Below are 26,756 nucleotides of genomic sequence, written 5' to 3' on the forward strand. Positions count from 1 at the left end.
CTACCATTCTAAGATGTGGGAACGGGTCTCTCTAACAGCAAAGGTATGCGACAATAAATGGTACATTCATTAGAGCAGTGAGGCTTCAAACTTGAGAAGTAAAGCAGGGCAGCCTTTCTGCAGAGGCAGGCGTTGTGAGACAGAGACTTGATCTTAGTTACAGAGCAAGATGGCTCCAATAAAGAGCCCCAAGCTACTCTGGGCAACGGTCTGCCCAGCACCATGCGACTCTTGGCAATAGCTCGCTTAATCTTCCCAACGGCCCCCAGAGCCGAGATACCCCTTCGGGGGTGATTTGTGCGCTTTACAAGTACTAGATTTACTGGATTTTTCTCCATTCCAGCACAATACACCCACTCTACTCCAAGTTACCCTACTTAAATCTCTCAGTCTACCCCCTTCTTCCCGATCCACCCCACTCCACTCTACCCCAATCTACCCCACTCCACTATAATCTAACCCACTCCACTCAAATCTTCCCCATTCCACTCCAATCTAACCCACCGCACCCCAATCTCCCCACTTCACCCCACTCCAATGTGTCCCACCTCTCTCCACTCCAATCTACCCCACCCCAATCTAATCCACCCCACCCCAGACTACCCCACTCCATGCCAGTCTACTCCACTCCACTCAAATGTACCCAATCCAACCCAGCCCACTCCAATCTACCGCACTACACTCAAATGTACCACACCCAATTCACCTGATCTACCTCATTTCACTCCTATGTACCCCAAACTACGCCACTTCACGCCCCCAATATACCCGACATCACTCCCCTTCACTCTACTCCATTCCAATCTATGCCACTCCACTCCACTCTACCCCAATCCACCCCACTTCACTCTACTCAAATCTACACACTCCAATCAACCCAATTCCACTCTACCCCATTCTAATCCAAACCACTCTACTCTACCCTACTCCACTCCATTCTATTCCAAACTACCCCATTCCACACCAGTCTACCCAACTCCACTCTACCCCACTTCACTGCAATCTACCCAAAACAATCTATCCCACTCCAATTTACCACTCCAATCTAGCCCACTCCCCCCACTTCTCTCCACTCCAGTCTACCTCACACAGCTCCAATCTACCCCACTCTAATCCCTTCCAATCTACCCCACTGTACACCACTCAATATACTCCACCATACTTCACCGTATTCCACCCCAATTTAACCCACTGACCTTCAATCACGCTGAATAGCAGCCACACTGGTGTTCAATATGGCTAAACACATTGCCAAATCCAATAGCTCATACACAACAGAGATCTATTGGATTTGCCAATGCTTGTCTCTTTCTGGGTCAACAGCTTTGATAGTGGACTCTCTGTTAGTGCATTAAATTGGTGGGTACTCACCGATAATAAATACTGGTACTTCTCAACATTCTCCCCTTCAGTACCTGAACGTCTTGTTGGCCAAGGAGAGCACTGGCGCCCATAAGGTCAGGAGGATAAGGATCAGAGGCACTGGCCATAGTACTGGTGCCAATGGCACAGACTGAAAGGTGTAAGTGTGCCACTCTACAGCCAAGTACCAGTGCTGCCTCAGCTACGTTTCTGATAAATAATTCATGAGTGCCTCATTTGCTTTATCATGCCTGCCTTTGTGTTGGGAATGTATGCATTAAATTGTGATTAGCAGTGAAGAGCCAAATTAGGCCCTGCACAGCCAAACCCACTAGGTGTACAATGCAGGACCTGCTGCCTGTTATGCATTTTGAAAAGGGGTTGTTAGATTCAAGTAATGTGATGACGTTGCAGCAAAATCGATTGTCCAGGGCTGAGATAGGTGGTGAGTCTGGTTCCCACTTATGGGGACCGGCTAAGATTAAAAGATATTGATTCCCTCAGCTGGCAGGACTCGACTGCTTGTCAAGGGATTCAATATCTTGGAGTCAGACAGGCAGGCAGTGAGACTGCTGTGCCACTAAGCCCACATCACCCGCCTACCCAGACCTGCCACTTCCTATTGGGGGATCACTATTCAGATAGACCTTGGAGGTCTCTTTTGAGACTTTCATCGTGCCATCAGAACGCATAGCATTGTATTATAATCCATGCCACAGTCCATCTATGACTGATATTGCCCATTTTAACACTCTGGGCTTAGACCTTTCCAGTAACCAAGTCTGACCAGGACACAGAATACCTAGGTGGAAGGGCCATAGTGGTCAATCAGCAGTGCTAGTATATTTGCCAGAGTGACCCAACACAATTGTGCATGGAGCAGTGCAGTGTGTGGCTGCCCTTCCTCCAAGTATACTTATTGTGCCCCTCCAGAGGGAGAAAATACTGACCCTCAATGGACAGCACTGCTTACCAGTTGGAACCAGAGCAGCATCATACATGACCTAACATGGAGAGGTGAATGGACAGTTCAAAGAGTTGTCAGTCATCCATCTGCATCTACAGTGTACAATCAGAACAAGCATTTACAATGCAATGGTCTCGGCAATATTATAGGTAGAGCTATTGGCATTGCTTATTATTTTTTTAATTTTTTTATCCCTAAGTAAATGTTATTGTCATTTCTATTGTTAATAGCTTAAGTGTTTGCATATGTGTTACATATTGCATTAGACATATTGCATTAGCAGAGAGAGTGAGGTAGCGAGATAGAGAGGTATTGAAATAGAGAGTGAGTGATGTAGTGAGAGAGTGAGGTAGATAGAGAGTGAGGTAGTGATGGAGAGTGATGTTGTGAGGTAGTGCGATAGTGAAAGATTGATGTATTGAAAGAGAGTGAAGTAGTGAGTGTTAGTGATGTTGTGAGGTATTAAGATAGAAACAGAGTGATGTAGTGAGATCGTGAGGTAGTGAAAGAGAGAGTGTAAGTGACTTAGTGTATTTGAGAGTGAGGTAGTGAGAGAGTGAATTAGTAATTTAGAAAGAGAGAGTGAAGTTGTGAGGTAGTGAGAGAGTGATGTAGTTATTTTTTGAGAGTGTGTGGTGATATAGTGAGGTAGTGAGAGTGAGATAGAAATAGATATAGTGATATAGTGATAGAGAGGTAGTGAGATAGAGAGTGAATTTTGAGTAGTGTGTTAGAGTGAGAGATAGTTACTGTTGTAGCGATATTGTGTTGCTGTGAGAAAGAGAGAGTTGAGTAGTGAGTTAGAGAGTTAGTGAGAGAGTGTAGTATAGTGAGAGATAGTGAGATAATGAGGTAGTGAGAGGTAGTGAGAGTGAGAGTGACGTAGTGAGTGGTGTGGGGGAAGAGAGTGGTGTGGGGGAAGAGAGTGGTGTGGGGGAAGAGAGTGGTGTGGGGGAAGAGAGTGGTGTGGGGGAAGAGAGTGGTGTGGGGGAAGAGAGTGGTGTGGGGGTAGAGAGTTGTGTGGGGGAAGAGAGTAGTGTGGGGGAAGAGAGTAGTGTGGGGGAAGAGAGTAGTTTGGGGGAAGAGAGTGGTGTGGGGGAAGAGAGTGGTGTGGGGGAAGAGAGTGATGTAGTGATAGAGAGGTAGTGAGATAGAGAGAAAGTGAATGTTGAGTTGTGTGTTAGAGTGAGAGATAGTTACTGTTGTAGTGATATTGTGTTGCTGTGAGAAAGAGAGTTGAGTGGTGAGTTAGAGAGTTAGTGAGAGAGTGTAGTATAGTGAGTTATAGTGAGGTAGTGAGAGATAGTGAGGTAGTGAGAGATAGTGAGGTAGTGAGAGATAGTGAGGTAGTGAGAGATAGTGAGGTAGTGAGAGATAGTGAGGTAGTGAGTGTTAGGGAGAGAGAGAGTGACGTAGTGAGAGGTGTGGGGGAAGAGAGTGGTGTGGGGGAAGAGAGTGGTGTGGGGGAAGAGAGTGGTGTGGGGGAAGAGAAAAACACTTTTGTCAAAAGTACAGAGCATTTAAAAAAATGTCACAGTATCATATTTAATGCTAACATTTGATAAAAACACACCTAAAACTTTAGACTATATAAGAAAACTGAAACGCAATCTCAAAGCATTAAAAAAATTAAAGACAAAATGGCTTACCTGGCACACCGGGAAAAGGGGTCCATACACGACGGGGTGGTGACGAAGACAAATCGGACGGGACAAACAGAACACAGGGAATCATAGAAAGTAAACACAAAAAGAGAAAATGTAAGCAAAAAATACAAAATGGCTTACCTGCCGGTCCTTGCATCACGGAGAAAGCCGGACAGCCACAAGTGCAAACAGAGCTCACAGGACACGGGCACACCGGGAAAAGGGGTCCATACACGACGGGATGGTGACGCTAACAAATCGGACGGGACAAACAGCTCACAGGATACAGGGAAACATAGAAAGCTTGCATCACGGAGAAAGCGGGAAAGCCACTACTGCAAACGGAGCGCACACTGCACTCTACGCCACTGCACCACTTTACTTGACGTACTCTACTCTGAAACATTCTACTCTGCGCCACTGACTCTTCTTTGCACCACTCTATGTCACTATATTCAAAACCATGACGTCTGAATCTGCTCCCACACACACATAATATAAAATAAGCTAAGGTACAAGCATGAGAGATATTGTTTGAAAAATCATGTTCATGAGTCACCTATTTGAAGCTCAATAGGATTTACCCACTATTTAAGGTAACACATGCATGGTGTGGCATTGTTTGTACTATGTGCCCAATTGTACGTTAAAAACAATTGTATGGACTCCTTTAAAAAGGCGCAGTTGCAGAAAAGCATTGTGAGAAACCCATAACCTGATAATACAAATTGAATTTCAGATTGTGCTGTCAATTGGAATCCTGAGTGCATTGGTGGGAGAGCGAAGAGGGGGACTTGGGGTTATGACATTTTTTGAACAGCAGAAACATGTGTGGGTGTAACGAATAGTGGTTAATTTTTTCAGTGTTTATTTTTTGTGAACTACGGAGGTGTTATTCCAGTTTGTGAAATTTTGTGTTTAAGTATTCTATTACATATATAAAATTGAACAGTGTGTATTTTTCCAGGATGTATGAAAAACTATGCGATGTCCATGAAGGGATGTAGTAGAATAAAATGTGCCTTTCTTCACTGTCACACTAAGTTTCCCATGGTTATCTCCCAAAATGGAAATCGTGAAGACACGATGTGTGTTTCGTCATAGAAACACTGACTTTTGAGCTACAGATTAAGTTTGTATTTGAATATTATTTATGAATCAAACATACTGATAGTGCATTTGGATCAATCCAGATTGAAAGGTTCAATCCATGTATATCTTTCACATATGACTAGTTCGTTAATATGACAAACTATAAAATAAATATCATCCTCTTGTGCCCACATTCTCTTTTTTTTTTTTTACAACGGCTCCGTTCTGTAATATGTCCATAGAACACCAGAGCACATTAGTTATAATAAATCTCGGAGCACACCAATAGACTCAAGTTGAACTAGGATTGGCACCTATTAGCTTAGCCAATGGTTTTCAACTATGCTGCACAGCATCCCCGATGCTGTGCTACATGGTTAAAGTTTTTAAAACAAAAAAAACCTCTGTCGGAGCAACCAGAAATAATTGTTTAGTTACATGTGCCTACAAAATAGTGTTGGAGCTTATTCTTTTTAGTTCCCAATCCAGTTTGGATAGTAAACTATAAGGAAAATCGAATGCGCCAAGCTTTTTTTGTTTTCTTAAAAGTGAGTGGGGAAGTGGAAGCAATGAGAGGCAGAAGCAAAATGGAACCTCAAGTCAACACTGTGGAGGGCTGGGAGATGCGAAAGTAAACCAGGATGTGGACGCAACACGCAGGGTGGTAAAAGTTGGGGAAGAAGCAACACTAAGGGCAGGGTGAGGGAAGTAACAATGGGGGAGAGGTGGGTGCGGTTGGGGGAAGCAACACAGTGGACATAGGAAACCATGTGGAGAAGCACACGGGTGAGTGCAACAAGAGGGGTGGGGGTAAGGAGAAGCACACATACGATAGAGAGCAACACGGAGTCTAGGGGCAAAGAAGTACTTGAGGGAAACTGCTTGAAAACACATGAATACTTAGAGTGCTGAACACAAAATAAACAAGGGCAGAGAGAGACACACAGGGAAGTGGAGCGAGATAGGGAGTGGGAGGGTAACAAGGGGGGCAGAGGGGGAGACACGCATGGAGGTCATAAGGGGAGAGAGAGACAGGGGAGAGAGAGATACACAGGTGTTCAGAAGTGGGAGAAAAAAGCGAGGGGGAAAGCGAGGGGGAGACGGAAACAAGCATAAAGTGATATGCATGGGGGCCAGGCGTGCAGCAAGATAGCGAGGGGGAGACATAACCTAGGGGAGGGAGACGTACACACACACACACACACACACACAGGGTCAGAAGTGGAGCGGAATAGAGGGTCTGATGGAAAACAGGGCAGCAGGAGGGAGATGTGCAAACGGGATCAGAAGTGGAACGAGACAGAGAGGGGTGAAGGAAGCAAGGGCGTAGGGGAGAGCGCTACACATACAGGGGGCTCAGAAGGGGAGCGAGAGAGGCGGGGGAAACCAGGGCAGAGAGAGCAAGAAGCCGACAGGAAGGGCAGATGTGGCTTGCGAGATCGGCGAGGGCACAGAAGGAGAGGCCGCGGCGGGTGACCTTTGCCGTAGTGGCATCGATGCTACCCCTCTGGCAGGTGTGCCCTCATTACCAACCTTCCCTCCAGCTGCCAAGAGCGTTGACGAACGCGATGTTAGCATGTCAGATTTACAACCTAACAGATGGGCAGGGAAGTTTAAAAGGCAGTTTCTATCTGATCTGGTGGGTCACCTTAAACACCGACCGCCTGCGTAAACGGACTGGTGTTGGTGTAAAGATTTTTCTCCAAGGTGGCCTGAGTTGACTGGACTCTAACTCCGCCTCGCAGCAGCTTCTGATTCACCATCCGCCCCCGAGAACAACCCGGTCTTAACGGGATTACGTTACTCTCGTGTCTCCAGAGTTCCACTTAGGACGGCCGCCCAAAGTCTTTGAATAGCTTGATGGTGTATAAACTATTAACGTAATCCCGTAGACAATAGCGCTGCAGCTGTCGCCGCCTTTCTGTTCATCCAGAGGCTTCGGGCTGGTGTGGCGAGGCGCGGGAGCACGCTTCAGAAAGGCTTCACACACCGGGACCGTCGGGCAGCATCTCAGACCGGACCCTGGCCTTCAACCACCCTCTGGCAGACTATAACTCACCGGCTGTTTGAGGAGGCGGCGGCTCCTCTTTGCCGCGGGCAGGGCTGCTGGGCTTCTCCGGTCGGCGGCGGCTGGGGACGGGCTTCTTCTCCTTGCCGAGCAGGAGCACGGGGAGACCTCCCGTCCGCTGGACTTATAGCGAGTTAGGGTCTCAGGGCGGCCCCAGAAGTGCGGGTCCAGCGGCGGGTCAGCGAAGCAGGCTCTGTGGTTTCAGCGAAGGCAGCAGGAGAGCCCAATGGTCCCTGAAGAGACGACCTCACAGGGGACGGGTTGGTGCAGGCTAGACTGCGGGGGGAAATGGCGGACTCGAGCTTCCGATATTTTTTGGATTTGGGGCGTGGTTTTGCTGTCCTGAGTGACGGACTACGTCACGAGCTAAAGAACAGCAAAAATGACGCCCCCAAATCCGAAAAAGACGGAGCCTATTTGGAGTGACGGCTCTCTCCTGCAATGGCTAGCCTCCATTTAGGAAGCCAGCCAATGGAGAACGAGCAAAAAGAGGGAGGGATAAATGCAGCACTCTAAGAATCATTAAATCTCCGACTTCTGGTTTCTGCCTTACGCCAGAACCGATGTTCCTCGACCTAAAAAGCACAAGCGTTAGCAAAGCCAATAGGCCTGGTTTATGAATGAAAGTGCCCATTGTGTCATTGATGGGTTTAAGCACTCAATAGGTCATCATACATGCACTGTCACTCATCTTTACAGTCATGAATCCATCCACTGGCTCTTTCTTGCTTTGACCCTCTGGCACAACCGCAATAAAACACAAACTCAAACATATGCAAGATAAATTAAAAGATTACAAGTAGAAAAAAAGAAAACAAGCTGCTGTCTAAACTGGTGAACATAAGCTTGCAATACCAAAACCAAACATAGCAGCGGGTGTCCGTCTTGCAGAGGTATTGTACTAGCGGCCAGATTCATCAAGCCGAAAACGGCTCGCAAAGGGCCAGATTCTGAGAATCTGGCCCTTTGCGAGCGCTATTTTTGCATTTGGGATTCATCATCCCAAATGCAAAAATCGCATTTTTAGAAATCGCATATTTGCGAATAATTGCATTTAAGGAATCTCAATTAGAGATTCCTTAAATTCAATTCAAGAAGCATTTAAAAATTGCGAAATCGCTATTTTGGGCGGCTCTTTACCGGGAGGTCAAACCTCGTGGTAAATAGCGAAAACTTAGAAAAATGCATTTAAATGCATTTTTCTAAGTTGCATGTTACACACACACATGTCCTTTGGACATGTGTGTGCGCAACACCAATGTAGATTATATTTCAAGGGCGCTACAGGGTGTCCTTTGGACACCCCTGGCACCCTTGAAATCGCATCCTTATTTGCGATTAGCAAATTGCTAATCGCAAATAAGGAATAACTCCCCATTCATTCCTATGGGCCTTTAGGCCCATAGGAATGAATGTGGAGTTATTCCTTATTTGCGATTAGCAATTTGCTAATCGCTCATAAGGAATGTGTAGGAATCGCAATTTATTTAGCGATTCCTACATGAATCCCGTTTTGCAAGTCCTTAATAGCGATTCCTTAATAATCGCTATTAAGGACTCGCAAAACGGCACTATGATGAATCTAGCTGATAGTCTATTATTGATTTAAACATCAAGCTTGGCCACAACATTAAGAACACTGTGTAGGCCATCTGGTATTGGTATAATAATGATACACTATGGACAACAACATTCCATAAAGGTCTCCTGATTTGGAGAAAGCGGCCACGTGGGATGTGGCGCGCTGCAGTTGAAATAAGCAGCCAGCAAGCAACCTGTTAGCACTGCCTGGACACAGGGACGTGGCCAAGGGGGAGCCCAGCAGGCCCAGCCAGGCCTTCCTTTTTCCTGTCCCCCACAATTGAAAGGCCAGAAACAGAGTTTCTGCTGCTTTAAAATGTAGTCAAGTTTGACAGTGCACATGAACCGTGGCCTCTGCCTGACAGCTTACTTATACTGAAACTGAAAGGAGCTCAGACTAACCAAAGTAAGACACCATGGGGGTGGGGGTGGGGGGGGAAGAGGAGAGAGAGAGAGAGAGAGAGAGAGAGAGAGAGAGAGAAAATAGGCCGCGGCTGCCCTGCGCAGGCATGCCAAATGATAGAAATATTAGATATGAGTCATCATGAGTTCGAGAGGTCAGATCCATAGATGAAGTTTCACATCTGTAAATGAGGGCACTGCAGCGGGGTGACATGCAGGTCTCATAGCCTGTCTGCGCAGCTGCAGCATATAATTAGTGTTTGCAAGCACAAGGATGGAAGGCCAGTAATGGCAATGCTGGACCTTTCTATACCCAGGATACATTTAGACCCAGTTTTGCACTGCCGTGTGTGAGCATAGCAGTGCGCAGTACAGCAGCGCTCTGATCTTGCTCTGCTTTTGTACATTGTTTACCGACTCAGACTACCACCACCACCAGCACATGAAGGGGGGCTGCTCCTTGTGACTGGGCTTGCACAGAAAGTGGGCAGACATTAAAGGATCCAGCCATTGTGAGGTAAACAGCAACCATGACCTGACCTGCATTTTTCTCCCACTACCAATGGACTGTTTGAGTTTCTTAAGTGTTGTCCATTTCAACCCTCTAAACCAGTGGTTCCCAAACTGTGCACCGTGGCTCCCTGGGGAGCCGTCAAACCTAGCCAGGGTAGCCATGCACTAATGCAAGTTCTCCCGAGGCCAGGCTTACATCCCCCCTCCAGAAAAAGTAACAGTGGGGAGCCACAGCAAATAGCCAATGGGTCAAGGGAGCCGTGGTTGAAAAAGTTTGGGAACCACTGCTATAACCCCAAAAAAACTCACTACTCTTTTTGCTCAATATGGCTATTTTCTAGTAAGCACTATTGTAAACCAACTCGTCAGTAGCGGCCCGTGGTGGAAGTGCTGCTGGGCACTAACGTGGGGCAGGGTGGGGGTTAGTAAACTACGGATTATTGCTGATTAGAGATAAGTAAACATATAAATAAATTAAACGAATTTCGTTTCATTTATTTATATGTTTACTTACCTCTAATTGGCCGTAATCCGTCAGTGCCCAGCAGCACTCCCACCACGGGCCACTACTGCAACTCGTTCATAAAGTCATTTGTGTCTCTCAAAGACAAGCATTCTTTTGCTATCAGCCAAAGACTTAAAGGGGAGTGAACAGTTGGTAGGCCCCCCTCGCCCCCTTTACAAGCTCAGCGGGGTGGAGTTTTTGATGGGCCTCTCCTGTCTGCAACAAGAGTGGGAAGGTGTGTGAGTGAATGGATGAAAGGATGGATGGATGGATATGTGAGTGAAATGAAGGATGGGTGGGTGAGTGAAGCTGCATGGATGAATCAGTGAAAGGATGGATGAGTGAAAGGAAGGGAGGATGTATGGATGGATGTGTGAAAGAGTGGATGGGTGGATGATGAGAAGATGGATGGATGAGTGAGTGAGTGGAAAGATGGCTAATAAGTGCAACGGCAAATTGATTGATGGATAGATGGATGGAGTGAAAGGCTGATAGAGGGACGAGTTGAGTGAATGGGGATGAGTGACAGTATGGACGTATGGAAGAGTGAAAGAATGGATGAAAGGACAGACAAGTGATGAGTGAAAGGGAGTGTATATGGCTGTCTGAATGAAAGGGGGATGTATGGATGAGTGAAAGGGTGGGTAAATGGATGGATGGATGAGTGAGTTAGTGGAATTAAGGATGGGTGAGTGAAAGGGTGAGTCAACAAGTGCATTGATGAATGAGTGAAAGCATGACTGTAAGGATGCATGAGGTTAAGGCAGGATGGATGAGTGAAAGGATGATTGGATGGATGAGAGAAACGATGGACGAGTGAGTGAAAGGATGGCTTGATGAGTGAAAAGGTAAATGGATGGATCAACAAGTGGATGGCAGGTTGGGTAAAAGGATGGATAAATGAAAGGATGGATGTAAGAATGGGTGAGTGAACAAAAGGATGGATGAGTGAAGGGAGGAGGGATGGATGACTGAAAGGATGGAAGGATGAGTGAAATGATGGATGAATGAGTGAAGGGGTAAATGGATGGATAGATGAGTGGATTGGTACATGGAAGGATAGGTGGATGAGTGAAGGGATGTATGGCTAAGTGAAAGGATAGATGGATGAGTGAAAGGGAGGATGGATGGACTGAGTAAAAAGATAGATGATGAGCAAAAGGGAGGATATGTGAATTGAGTGAAAGAATAGCTGGATGAACGAAAGGTTGAATGGATGAGCGAAAGTTTGTATGAATGGATTAAAGGGGATGGATACGTGAAAGCATGGATGACTGGAGGATGGATATGTTTTATGGCTAGGTTTGACGGTAGAGGAATAGGTTTGTATATACATAAGTAGACATATCGACGGAATAGAGACAGACTAAATGTTGGTTGAAAGGCTGAATGGATGACAGAATGTAAAGTTGAAATGGTGATTATCAGCTGTTGGATGGAAAGATAAAAAGATGAATGGTTAGATGCTTGGATGGAAGAGACAAGCAATCCCTTCTCGGGAGTGTCTCAATGAATTGCTTCACTTTCTTGGTGCCATAAGAGGTTTTTTTCAAAATGGGGAGTATTCTAATTTTCGGGCTACTCCCTTGATGTAGGTGAAAAGCTTAGTAGATGCTCAGATATACTGCTGTCCTTGTCCTGAATCATTTAACCTGTCCCGGGCGATTTCAAGTAGGTTGTGCGGAGAGAACAGATCACTGACTGAAAACTATCAAGTTCCATGAATGAATTGCTTTTGAATTTTTGTGGTTGCAGTGTAATCCAACATAATATTGGGACTATAAATCCCAGAATACAAGGGAAAAGAGTTACTGGATGAAGTCCTCATGCAAGAAACTAGAAAACGTCTGAGTGCTGGTGTTTAGTAAAAGAGAAGAGAGGGACCCTCCACATGGCAAGTCTGAACAGCCAATCTGTAATTTTGAAAGATATTTGTTTTGTGTATGATCATCAACCATTAGTATGGCACTCACACACTTTCTTTTTATGTGTAGACTGCATCGTCTGCCAATAATATGCATAGCTGGCAGGTTTCCCAGGGTCCATGTGTGATGTGCTGCTCCAGTACAGGTTGTTTCTTCGAATTCTGGAACATGAACGTCTGCTTCATAAAAGAATAAATACAACTATAAGTCTAAGAATTCAAAGACAAAAACTGGACTGAAACAGTAAATCAGGCATGTACCTTGGAAATTTGGCTGGACTGATTATGGGGCATCTATAGGGCATCCAAACTGCCTTCCGCACATTGCTGGTGTGGTGATGTAGAACAGTAATTAGAATACTTAACAACTTCCTATAAGAGCAAACTGCTTTTAACCAATGTATCTCAAACACTGCTGGAGGGAGAATATGCCTGTCAGTGCCAATAATTATTTCATTTTTAGTGGTGTCTCAAAAGAACCCTGAGCGTATGCTCCACACTCTCTAGAAGTCCCTTTAAATCTATAAAGAATTAGAACATGTATCCCTTTCTGAGGCTGATTGGTGTCTTAAAAGGTTCCCCGTGCTTTTAGTCCAATTTAATTTCACCCTCCTGTCACCAGCTTGGTTTTAGGACTTTTGTTTGCTTTTTGCTCTCTTTTACCCATCTCCAGTTCTTCTATTCACTTACGCCCCCCCCCCCCCCCCCCCACACTCCACCGTAGCTTTTTAAGGGATCTTGCAACCTTTCTTGTACAAAAAAGGACCCTTATTCTGTAAAACAGTTATTCAAGAACGGTTAAGTAGGGCTGGTTTCAAGATGCCTGCCACTTGTGTGGGCGGGCCAAGTGCCTGCACCAGGAAAGGGGCATAACTGTGTAGAAATTGAGGGGGAACCAAAGCGGGTCCAAATGAGCAGTCTTTTAAATGTGTTTTAGGTTGACTCTCTTCGGGCACCCACACAAGTGAGGTATCATTTTTACCAGGAGACCAAGGGGAACATTTGCGCTGGCACAGTGATCCCACACAGAAATGTGAAGAAAAAATTATTTTTTAGCTGAATCTGAAGTTTGCAAGGGATTTAAGGTATGAAAATGTTGGGGGATCCACGCAAGCCCCCTGCCTCACTAGATTCCAGCTGGTGTCTGTGTCTAGCAGGTTTTCCTAGATGGCCACCGAGCCTGAGGCAAAAATGCAGGTGCCCCCTTGCAAAAACAGGTCGTTTTGTGTTAGATCATTTTTGATGTCTCCACATGTTACACACAGACAACCATTTACACAGTCAGCTGCAGGCCCAACACAATGCAACACTTACATTTACAAACAGCGGCATTCAAGGCCTCATCACTCTCATAGACCGTGCAGCTATCTAGCAGAAAACTGTATGTCAGCAATCAAAAGCCAATTACAAGCCCTGTGTCATGTCGGCAGTCTGATTACCAGTGTAGGGTGTGTCACACAACCATTCAGAGTGTGGGTAGCCACATGAGGGTTGGCTTTTTTAAAGGCCTTGGTCCTGTCAATAATACTGTAATGGCACAGGCCCTCCCACGCAGAAGGAACAGAAACCAAGTGAGAAAGCAAGAGATAGCCAGAGCAGGGCCCTTAAGACATTGATAGTGCCGTAGCCAGAGCATCATCATGGGCACTAATACAAGCAAGGAAAATGACCCTATAACCTGCTGTTTAAACTTTAAAATAGCTTTATTCAGGGCTCATTGAGCCCCTCAAAACCCCTGGGCCAAGGTGCCATTGCACCTGCTGTAGCTCTGCTAGCTGCATCACTGCACGGTAAGCATACAAAAATATATACATATATAACATGCTGGGGTGTTTTTTGCACAAAATGCTGTGTATAAAAACCAGGGGGCATATTACCAACAACTAGCGATAATTATCGCTATGTTGGCTTAGCGGCAATATTATTATCGCCGAGCTCCGCCGATTTTTATCGCAGATAAACATTGCTATTATCAAGGTTTATCTCAAAAGCGATAAAAATCGGCCGAAATGCATGAATATCGCTGAAATATCCGCGATATTCATGCATTACCGAGCTAATGCTCTTAGCCATGTTATCCACCTACCATTGGATAACATGGCTAAGAACTGCTCTGGGCAGGCATTAGCTTTTGGAGATATTCGCGCTTAGCGCGAATATTTCCATAAGTAGGTAATAGGAGATAGCGATGTTAGCGACTGTTTCCAGTCGCTAACATCTTGGCACGCCCACTTTGCATGTCATTAGCGATAAATATCGCTGACATGCAAAGTGGGCCCCAAGATGATCGCTATCTCCTACTAGCTGTCGCTAACTGGTGTTAGCGACAGCTAGGTAATAGGGCGATAAAACTATCGCCGCTTTAGCGGGAAAAATTCCCTTTGGTAATATGGCCCCAGATTTCACAGGAAACCATGAAGTCTGGAAAATATTTAATTGTTCCCTGTGATCTATAGACTTCATTTTCATAATGACGGCCCCCAACAACTCTGCAGAGCTCCACCATTGTCAGAGTTGCTTGGCTTATGAATCAAGGAATGACCACAATTTATGCATAAAAGAAAATGAGGAAAAACGTTGGTAACCCTCACTTTAGACTTTAGGGTTACCAACGTTTTCCCTCATTTTCTTTTCTCAGGTTATGTAAATTGCATTTTACTTGAGCTATACCGCTTTAGGTACATTATAGCCTATAAAGCCATACACATATTTATTTTCTGTCACTTTTTGTAAAGAACCTAATGACAATTTTTTACATAGTGAAACGTGAGAAAGGTGGGGAAGCTGTGCCCCCGTCCTGAAGAAGGAGCCTGGTCTCCGAAACATGTCGGCGCACACATGAGGTGATGTCCATAATCACGACGTCCACACCTTGCACTTCACTTCTTTTTTTCTTTTGCATATAACAAAAAGGAAAAAACACAAGAAAGCCGCACCGAGGTGCCGCACATGTCCCCACAAAGTGGGAAAGCAAGCAAAGTAAAACGATGGTGACGCTACATCATAAAGATAAAGACCAGTCAATCAGTCCAGGTACCTGCAGAAAAAAAGCCATAAGAAAAGCCACATAGGTGCTGAGTCTTGCGAGATCAAAATGTCCCATCAAGCAGGTCGTCGGGCTATACAAAACCACGGAATGTACCATCCGGTGAAAATAGGCACCTCGGTTGCAACACAAGGAGAGAAAGAGAAAATACAACTCCCCAGCCCCCCCCCCCCCTCACGACGGTGACGCATACATACCACATTCATCCAGCTGGCACACTAAATTTGGAAGAGGTGTAAGGATCTCAATGATGCTGGGCAAACAGCCGAAGGCAAGCCAGTAGATAGGAAGGTTACCAAGGGACCCCGCACGTGCTTAAAGTTCTTGTAGTTACCGAGGAAGATGTCCACCATTCTTTCCAGGCTCAAAAGCCTCCAGAGTCTCGCGTGCCAAAGGGAAATCACTGGTGCCTCCTTCTGTTTCCAAGCTGCCGCCAGCGTGAGCTTGGCTGCCCCCAGGCACAGCCACAGAATCTTTTTATCCGAGCGCGTCTGGTGTTCAAGACCGGGGTCCCGCAGGCCCAGTAGCACAAAGGGCATAGAATCCTCAATAGGATATTGAAGTATATCCTTGATACGGGAAAGAATTTAATCCCAGTACGGCCTGATCACCGGGCAATCCCACCAAATGTGGCGGAAGTCCCCCAAAAGTCCACATCCCCTCCAGCACTTATCCGAGGCAGCCGGATAGATACGGTGGAGCCGAGTCGGAACCATATACCATTGCGTAAGAGTCTTTAAGTGAGCCTCCCGTAAGTGGATCGAGTGGTTAAATCCGTTCATATCCCTCCAAAGCGCTGACCATTCGGCGTCGGTGACATCCCTTCCCACCATCTCCTCCCATTGCTCCATATATCGTGGCCTAGGTGACAATTCAGATTGAAGCAGTAACTGATATAGGAAGGAGATGGCTCCCTTCATGGTAGACGTCCTTAGCAGAAAAGCCTCAAATTTCGAGGGAGGCCTCGTGGCTGCTTCCAGCACTCCAGGCGACGTGGCCCAATGTAGCAACTGGACATGCCTATACCTATCAGTCGGCGGCACCTGGTAGTCCCGCATGCAGTTAGCAAAGGTCAAAGGATCAGAGCCATGAAACAGGTGAAGCAGCGCCCTGCACCCACCCTCCCTCCATGCGTCAAAGGGTCCCTCGGCGAGCGCCGGTGGAAAGGCCGGGTTGAAATGCAATGGTGTGAACGGAGATGGGAAGGTTGTCCACCGCTCGTCGCCAGCCAAGGTGTCCCAGACCTTCAGCGTAGTGCCCGTGGGGGTACTGATGTAGGCATTCAAGGGGCGGTCTTTCTTCGGTTTCCAGGCTAAATCCCAGATGGACCGACCCGCCACGCTTCGGTCCATATGCAGCCAATGTTTTTCTGATAGCTGCTGCGACCATTCCACCATGACCCTCAATTGGGCAGCCTTATAATAGAGGTGCAGGTCCGGGAGACCAACCCCACCCTCCGACCGAGGCCGGCGCATAACTGTGAAGGACAGACGGGCTCGGCCCCCTAGCCAGATACATTTCAGTATCTGCGTTTTGAGCTGTCGGAAGTAGGCGCTATCCAGCGGAATAGGTAAAGCCTGGAACAGATATAAATATTTGGGGAGAAGGGCCATTTTAATCACATGTATCCTACCTAACCAGGACAGGAATTTAGGTTTCCACCTCTCCAATTCTGCCCGAGTCTTCGTCAGGAGGGGTGGGAAGTTGGCCGCGAACAGCCTACCCACCGTCTGAGTCAGGTGTACTCCCAGATAAACAATCGAACCGGATGCCCATGCCAATGGTGTCAACGCCCGTACTTGAGCCACGTCAGATTGCGATAGAGTCAGATTCAAAATGTAAGACTTGCCATAGTTTACTTTAAATCCCGCCACACCCTCAAATTCAAGCAAAATTTCCCTAACGCAGGGCAAGGAACCAGCCGGATCCGCCACCGAGAGCAGGACGTCGTCCGCGAAGAGCGAGATTTTATGTTGCTCACCCGTGAACGGTATGCCCTTCACGCCTTCATGTTCCCTCACCGCCACCGCCAGAGGCTCAATACTGAGCGCGAACAGCAAGGGAGAGAGGGGACACCCCTGTCTGGTGCCCCGCGAGTGTGGGAAGAAGGCCGATAGGTGGCCATTCACCGCCACTCTCGAGCGTGGGCTGCAAAAGTTCGCCTTTACCATAGTGATGAATTTGTCAGAGAAGCCGAAGGCCAGCAGCGTATTAAACAGAAAGCCCCAATCCACTCGGTCGAAGGCCTTCTCCGGGTCCAGGCCCACCAGCACAGCCGGTATGCGGAACCTGTCCGCTTTTTCGATGAGGTGAACCACCCTACGGGTATTATCGTGGGTCTGGCGACCTTTAATAAAGCCAGACTGGTCTGGGTGGATAATCGCCGGTAGCAGATCCGGTAGGCGGCCCGCCAGAATCGCCGAGTATAGTTTTGCGTCAATATTAAGCAAGGCTATGGGGCGAAAAGAAGCACAATGCTCCGGGTCCTTCCCTGGCTTGGGTCCCTGTGTTCATTCCGGATGACGCCATATCATTAAAGAGAGCAACTAAAAAGTCACACAACTCGGTAGCATACGTCTTGTAAAAGACCACAGTGTAACCATCCAGACCCGGGGCCTTGTGTAATTTCAAATTTTTGATGGCGGAAAGAACCTCTTCTCTAGAAATTGGCGCCTCCAATAGGTCGTTCCATTCTCTAGATACTCGGGGTAACGGCAAACGTCGTAGGAACTCCCTCTGTGTTTCCGCATCCAGGTTGTCACCCGTATACAACTCGGCGTAAAAGCGTCCAAAAATGCCCGCCTTCGTTCCGTCTCTGTGTTGCAACACACCTGCAGCATCCCTGATCCCACCTATGTATTCCCGCTCCCTCCTATCCCGTAGTTGCCGCGCCAGATGTTTACCAACCTTGTTACCGCATGAATATGATTGTCGCCCCAGTCGCAAAAGCGTAAGCTCGGCCCTATTGGCATAGTGCGCCTTTAATTTGCCCCTCACCACTGTCAGCGGGCGGAGAGTCACCCTCGAGGGGTTGAGTTTGTGAGCACGTTCAAGCTCGACCACCTCAGCCTCCAAGGCCTCACGTTCCTTCCTCCGCAGGGCGTTAATCTGCGAATTGAGTCCCAGGCATTTGCCCCTGATGGTAGCTTTAAAGGCGTCCCATGTGGTCGACAGTGAGGTGTCCGACGGGGGATTAAGGTCAAAGAATTCTCTGATAGCGAGTCGCAAGGCTTGATTAGATATGTCGTCCCTGATTACCGACGCCGGGAAATACCATTTCCGATGCGACGCACCCGCTGGCGACCAATGAAGGTTAAGCACCAAGAGACTGTGGTCCGAAACAGAGATTGGAAGAATGGCGGCATCCACCACGTCCCCCGCGTAGGGATTGGCTAAGGAAAATGAAATCCAAACGGGAATAGGAATGATGCACGTGGGAGAAGAATGTGTAATCCTTTGTGGTAGGGTGGAAAAACCGCCAGCCATCAACTAGTCCCAGCTCCCCCACCCCTTGCTGTGTCGAAGCAGAAAACACTCCCGTGCCCGCCCTATGGCCCCCTGAGCTGTCCAAATCCTTGTCCCACACCAGATTGAAATCCCCCAGCAAGAATAAATGGCCCTCAGCAAAGTCCCCAACCTTCAACAACAGATCCTGCAAGTACTTATTCTGACCTACGTTGGGTAAATACACCACCACAAAAGTGCACAGTCGACCTTGAATAAGCCCTTTGACCATCAACCAACGGCCCTCCTTATCGTGACGCACCTCCACAGGTTGAAAGTGCAGCGCAGCTCGGAAAAGGAGTGCCACCTCCCTGTGTTTCGTAGCGGCGGAAGACCTATAAATAATGGGATTCGCCTTATGGCGGAGCCGCATCTCATCTTTCCGTGCTAAGTGGGTTTCTTGCAACCCCACAATGTCAAGGTAATGATCCACCACATATTTCCACACCTTCTGTCTCTTCTGTGGCGAATTCATGCCCTTAATATTCCATGTCCCTATGCTAATCGGCATTACAGAGATGGACCCCAAGAAGCTCTCCTGTCATTCCAATTGTCCCCCTCCCCATACACGGACAACCCCCGATCCAAGGGACGCCCAGGGGATCCGCCACTCTCCCCCCTCCATAATCCAAAACTCTCCAGCCAACCACAGCAATGTTATCCATGATGCCATTTTGCACGCACACCCACAGCCATCCATCCATCAGTCCCCCTTTCCCACCGTCATGGGACCCCCCCCAACACCCCAAACACCCCAACTACCACCCCCACCCCCCAGTCGAAGAACAACCAATAGCAAGAACCAAAGCAAAATTGTGAAAGCAAAGACAGTACTCAACGTGTCCAGAAGACCGGAGTCCGCAAGGGGCCTTCCCTTCAGGAAGCAGACCGGGGGGACTAATACAATATCCCCCATGGCCACAGTCGAGGGTGTCTCCTCCAAGAGTACATTCATACCCCCAGACCAGAAGGCCAGAACCCCTCCGGCGCCGATCCATCAGCAAGAAAGAGGTCACGCCGCTCCGGAGCTTTGCTGCGTATCAGCCAAGGTAGCCGAAGCCACCGATGCCACCTCGTTGCCCCGCTCCTGCAGGCTGGTAGTAAGGTCCGGCCTCCGCCGATCTGGGGAAGCGCCCACCCTGTGCCAGGAAGACGAGCGGTGGCGCCTCCGAGATGGAGAAGTAGTTGCTTCCTGCGAAGGCGGTACATCCTCCAGGCCCAGAAGGTCCTTTGCCACCTGGAGCGAGCGAATCTGTGCGAGCCGATTCTGCCACCGAAAGATGATTCGAAATGGATGCCCCCAGGAATAAGCGATGCCACGCTCTCTCAGAAAGGCAGTCACTGGGCGGAACTCCCTTCTTTTCCGCAGTGTGGAGGCCGCTAAATCTTGATACAGCTGAGGGCGGTGATCCCTGAACTGCAATGACGTGATTGCCCTGGCTTCGCGGAGGATACGCTCTTTCACCTGAAAGTCATGAACACATACAAGAATATCAGGAGGGCCCCCCCCGCGCCTGGGCAACCCCACTCTATGCACCCTGTCCATTCGAATTTCCCGCGTATTCTCCTCATCCAGTATCTGGAGGAACAGGTCTTGAACATATCCACGCAGGTCTCCTGCCTCACCATCCCAGGGCACAGCTCGGATACAAATGTTGTTCCTGCGTGAACGGTTTTCTAAGTCCTCCGTGTGCGTCTGTAAGTCCAGGTTCTGCTCGGTAAGGCGGATGATATCCTGCTGCAGCAAGTGCACATCGTTGGCCATACTTAGATCATGGTCCTCCAGAGTAGCCACCCTCTCGCCTATACCGTCCACATCCCTCCGTACCTCCCGTAGATCGGAGGCCAATTGCGCACGGAGTTCGGAGATGTCTTCCTTAATGGCCCCTTGCGCTGCACATTAGACATGGCGGCAAGCAGCACACCACCCAGGCACCACGTGGCCAAACAAGATGGCGGGCCCTGCCGCTCGACCCAGTCTAGAACTTAGGCCCGTGATCCCAATGGCCAAGCCTTGAAATATAGGCCGTAATGCTACTGAAGAAAAACGCTCACGGCCCACACAGCAGCCCGGGTCACCTCTCCTTGGGCGTCACAGGCGACCAGGGTAAAGCTCAAGCTTGCGGACGATCTGAAGTCCAATGGCGGCCATGCATGAACGCCGCCGCTATCCCGTAGGACGCGTCCTCCTCATACGCAGATCCGGCCTCACCGGGGCCCGCCGACCAGGCACCGCTCTCCACCACCAGTCTCGTTCAGGGCCACAGCCACTGCTCAGTCTCACCGCCACTTCACTTCTTTTAACAGTACCAGCCCGGGGACGTGAATTAAAAAAAATTCTCTAAACCCATGAGCCAGGTGCTTTTTAATTATTTCACTAATCCCACCACTCACATATAGAAATACCACACTCACATGCACCACATATAGTCATTTACTAAAAGTGCTCCCGCGTAGTCGTAGGTCGTAGCACGCCGCATCCCGCTAGAGGGGTGCGAAGACCCCTATGATGAAGCATGACACCAAGGGTTATTTTGGTGTGTGAGGGGTATTTTATAAAAACACTAAGTGCTCCCACACCACTGTGAGGAACACTTCCAGTCATCATTAGGTGGATTCTATCAGTAGCTTTAAGCACTTCTGTGACTGCAGAGTTTACGACATAAATATGGATTTACAGCACTTGCTATATATTTTGCCCTATAATGTGCCTAATATACAGATAGATAAAAAAAAAAATTCCTAACACAATTGAATGGAAATGCTGTCAAGAAATATGCTACAAAAATTGGATTTTATGTAGCATAATTTCAATAAACTGTGCATAATTTCGATAAACTTGCCACCTAACCCTAGTAGTCCTGAGAATGTTAAAGCTCTGCAGTGTATTAATATATATATATATATATATATATATATTACCTACTGGTGGTCGCCAGTAGGTAGTTATAGTTAGGATTTTTTTCAATGCAAAATCTCAAAATTCTATTGTGAATAACTTTGGCGCTGGTTGACGAATCTGCCTGAAAATTTCCTCAAATTTGCCTCGCGGAGTTCCGGTCCTTCCTTGAAAGTTTGGGGGGGAGTCGTCAAGCGAGGGCTGAGATAAAAGGGGGGTCCCAAAACGTGTTTTCTCCATGTTAATTTCCATAGGGCGGTCGAACTCACTTTTAGCCCGAACGGCTAAATGGATTTCCACCAAACTGGGCAAAATTGTAGGGACTGGTAGCCCGATGTGCCTTTGCTATGTCTCAAGATATGTGCTCCAGTGGAATTTGAGTAATTTAGGTTCCAAAAAATATATATATCTATGGCCGCGCCCCGGTACGCGCACCGGGGAGCGCAGCGGGCGCGACACGCGAGGTGCGCACGGAAAGCTGATTGGCTCTCGGGTGTCTGTAAACATTCGAAACAGTCCGGACCGGCCGCCATCTTGTGTCTCGGTAGGATAGAGACACAAGAGGTGGAAAAAAAAGGGGGAAATGACCATAAGGGGGCAGGGTAGACCCCCTCTGACCCCCTAGGTTTGATGTGGGGGCTATAAAAGGGCCCCGCGGTGCAAAATAATTTTTTTTTTGGATTTGCGCGGGGGGAGTGCCCGGTACGCGCACCGGGGAGCGGCCCATGGGGAAAGAAGAATGACAGAGTTTTTAAAAAATGTAGCCTTTTTTTATAAATTGGAGGTAGTTCTAAAAAGAACTGCTTTTTTTCTTCTTTTTGTTGTTTTATATTTTTTTAGTGTTTTTGGAACATTTTGTACTTTTTTTGGCTATTATGAACTATTTTATATTTGTTTTGTTATTTTTATGGGGAGAAACGAAAAAAACAGGGAATTGAAAATGGCTCAACTGGAGCAAAAAAAAAATAAGAAAAAATCAGGGTTTTTTGGGGCATTTGTGGTTGTCCCCAGCAAGGACGATGAGCTTTATGCTCAGTTCACCATAGGAGATGGTCTTACCACAATGAATACATGTTATTCGGCAATCCGCAAACCGTGGCTGAATGCAAGGGATCGTCTCCCTTGCCTCTGGTCCCGATGGAGTGGGTTGCTTTCTTTTGGAGGAGGTGCTTGAAGATTGAGGAGGGTTACTGGCCAGTTCCCTCATCTCTGCAGCAGAATAGTTGATTGGATGCCTGCGCTGCATGTGGCGAATCATGGTGTTGTTTCCAAAAGTGTATTTTTTATTAGGGTTCCCCCTTGAAAGTTCCATGCCACAGATTAGGCAAGTCATCTTGGACGCATTGACTTTTTTCTTGCCCTCTGGGATCGAAAAAAACTCCCATACAATGTGTGGTCTTGGCTGGTATGGGGTATTGTGTTCTTGCAGCCACCTTCTCCTCCCCTCCTCCTCCTCCTCCTCCTCTTCCTCCTCCTCTTGTTGACCACCAATGTAATCTTGTGGTGGTCCTCTTGGTGGTTGTGGTGGTGGTGGTGGTGCAGATGCTCCAGCTGCTGCTGCTACTGAAGCCATTTCAAAGTACAAAATATACCTCAAAGATTGCAAAACAGGTCTTCCTAAGTCAAAGGACAAAGTCAGAATAAGGAAAAAAGGTGGGGTCTTTCATCATTTGGAAAAAAAAAGGCCTGAACCAATGAGAAGTGTTATTTTCAGGTCACAAGACCAGGGATTTCATAATTATGAAACCAAAACTGTTCTACACCAATAAAAAGTGTTATTTTCAGGTCACATGACCAACGCGCTTACGCGGCGCGCCCCCGGGCTTGTTGCGTAAGCGCGTCGGATGTGTACGTTGCGCGATCGTATTCGCTCGAGTGCTTCCGGGTGCGCTTACGCCGTGCGTATCACGTGGACGCGGCTACGCGATACGTCACGATGATGTTTTCGTTCGCGGCAATAGCGCTAACGGGACGCTCTCCGGAGCGCGCCCTGGAGCGCTTCAAAAGACTACGCTTTCCGGGGCGCTCACCGGGGCTCGCCCCGGGAGCGCTCCAGGGTAAAAAATAAATATATATATATATATATATACATTAAAAAAATTGTTTTAAATAGAAATAAAATATAGGATTCATTCATTTTCAAAAATATTACATTTCATAGCTATAGACATTTGCTATTAACAAAATTTTGAAGTTCAAAGAAAAAAACATAGATTTGGGGCCTTATATATAGTTAGGAATTAGCATTTAAAAAACCTATGAAATTCACTGAAAAAAACCATAGGTTTCACACCAGTTATAGTTAGGAATTAGCATTTAAAAAACCTATGAAATTCACTGAAAAAACCAAAGGTTTCACATCCATTATAGTTAGGAATTAGTATTTAAATAACCTATTAAATTCACTGAAAAAACCATAGGTTTCACACCAGTTATAGTTAGCTGGAAATTTTACTGACATAAAACCATTGAAATTCCCACGTTATAGTTAGTTGGACTCACTATAACTTGCGCGCCTGCAATGCACTGCTGATGACGTCACATATTACATCACTCATGACATGGTCAGTGACATCACTCATGACATTACTGATGACACCATCCTTGTGACAAAGTTAGAGACCTCCTTTCAGTGTAATGTAACCCTTGAAACACATATTCAAAAATAGAAACTAACATTTTCATAAAAACTGAGATACCCATACCAGTTACAACAACCAATTCAGTAATTCCACCATCTAGATACACATCCACTCATTCACCAACAGTTCTATATAGTCACTCATACATATACTCACTCATCATATGTAGTGATACACCTATACATCCTGTTACACACCGACAGTCATCCAAAAGTTACTCACACACATAATCACATATGCAAATAAACTATTCAACATCCATTTATTTGCATATACAGCTATACACACACTACCACCTTACTTCTAAGGAAACTTACACATACTTGCTCTCTTAAACAATCACTTATAGAAACACATACTTATTTAAACAGGAACTCTTACAATCTCTCACTCCCACATATACTCACTTATATACATCAATACTCACATATACTAGATTAAAACATATGTAGTTACTGATAAAGACACTAGTGAGACAGTCATTCACTCACTAACACACACATATACACACACATCCACCCATACAGTCCTGCACATATGCTGTCTTCAAAAGACATAGAAACAGTGAGTCATTTATTGATGCATCTATGTGTTAAGTAACACCCCCACCAAACCATACAGACATTCATACTGATACTAAAAAAAAACATCTAATAACCCATATACACACACATGTAGCTACTCACCAACCCATGCAGCCACTTATACACAAAGTGAAACACTGATACAAACATTTAAATATTTAAACAATACTCGCTAACAATAAGCCAGTTAACCAATCAATTGTTTTTTAAAAAAACATCCATTAAGACACTTATTTAAACATTTTATTCTTCCATCGTCCTTTTTCATATACATATATATAACATATTTATTTTTCAGAAAGACACACATTCACTGGATGGTGTCATCAGTGATGTCATGAGTGATGTCACTGACCATGTCATGAGTGATGTAATATGTGACGTCATCAGCAGTGCGTTGCAGGCGCGCAAGTTATAGTGAGTCCAACTAACTATAACGTGGGAATTTCAATGGTTTTATGTCAGTAAAATTTCCAGCTAACTATAACTGGTGTGAAACCTATGGTTTTTTCAGTGAATATATATATATATATATATATATATATATATATATATATATATATATATATATATATATATACATATATATACACATACACATACACACACATATATATATATATATATAGATAGATAGATATATGTCTTCAATTGTCTGTGTATGTCGGTTTGTGTGTGTTTCTGGGAGTATGTGTAAGTGTGTGTGTGGAAGAGTTTGTCCTGCAATCCCTCTGGCCTCTGAGTTCTTCAATTTTGGAGTGCTTTTTTCGTCATATTTTCTGCGCCTGCCGAACGACGCAGTACAGTTGGCCCCGATGCACCCAAGTGTCCAATCAGTAAGTCTGGCAACACGCTGCTTGCAGTACTTTGTTCATCGAGGGATCGATAGCTGATGGGACTGCCAGAGACACACGCTGCACCAGTGGGGAGTATTTGGTATTTCACCGAGGTGGGATCACAGTCCGTATTGACTGCCCCTGCTCATTGGATACGCCGGGAGCGGTCTTTGGTTGCAACGGTACGAGGGACCAGGAACGGGCAGCCGTGGATATTTTCAGGTCATGGATGCGCGCCTACCACCACCTTCCTGCATCCAGCATAAGCCTACCGCGCATCCTACTCCCCTACGCCACCCACCCGGACCTGCCGCCACAGTGCATTCTGGATGTTGTGGTTCAAGACTTTCGTGAACTACTTAGAGTGAGCCGACTGCTTTAAGGGGGAGGTGACTCACACGCTGGAGGATATTTCAAACAGGAAGATGAACATTGGGGGAGGACAAGCCACAGTGAATGGGCGTTGAGGAAGGCCGTCAGAGCCGAAATGCATTCGCCGCCACTGCTTACCTGTTAATAAATACGAGCTGTTTGTCCTGCAATCCCTCTGGCCTCTGAGTTCTTCAATTTTGGAGTGCTTTTTTCGTCATATTTTCTGCGCCTGCCGGACAACGCAGTACAGTTGGCCCCAATGCACCCAAGTGTCCCATCAGCAAGTCTGGCAACACGCTGCTTGCAGTACTTTGTTCATCGAGGGATCGATAGCTGATGGGACTGCCAGAGACACACGCGGCACCAGTGGGGAGTATTTGGTATTTCACCGAGGTGGGATCACAGTCCGTATTGACTGCCCCTGCTCATTGGATACGCCGGGAGCGGTCTCTGGTTGCAACGGTACGAGGGACCAGGAACGGGCAGCCGTGGATATTTTCAGGTCATGGATGCGCGCCTACCACCACCTTCCTGCATCCAGCATAAGCCTACCGCGCATCCTACTCCCCTACGCCACCCACCCGGACCTGCCGCCACAGTGCATTCTGGATGTTGTGGTTCAAGACTTTCGTGAACTACTTAGGGTGAGCCGACTGCTTTAAGGGGGAGGGGACTCACACGCTGGAGGATATTTCAAACAGGAAGATGAACATTGGGGGAGGACAAGCCACAGTGAATGTGCGCTGAGGAAGGCCGTCAGAGCCGAAATGCATTCGCCGCCACTGCTTACCTGTTAATAAATACGAGCTATTT

Source organism: Lissotriton vulgaris, chromosome 1_1 (assembly GCF_964263255.1).
Source record: "Lissotriton vulgaris chromosome 1_1, aLisVul1.2, whole genome shotgun sequence".
Taxonomy (NCBI): domain Eukaryota; kingdom Metazoa; phylum Chordata; class Amphibia; order Caudata; family Salamandridae; genus Lissotriton; species Lissotriton vulgaris.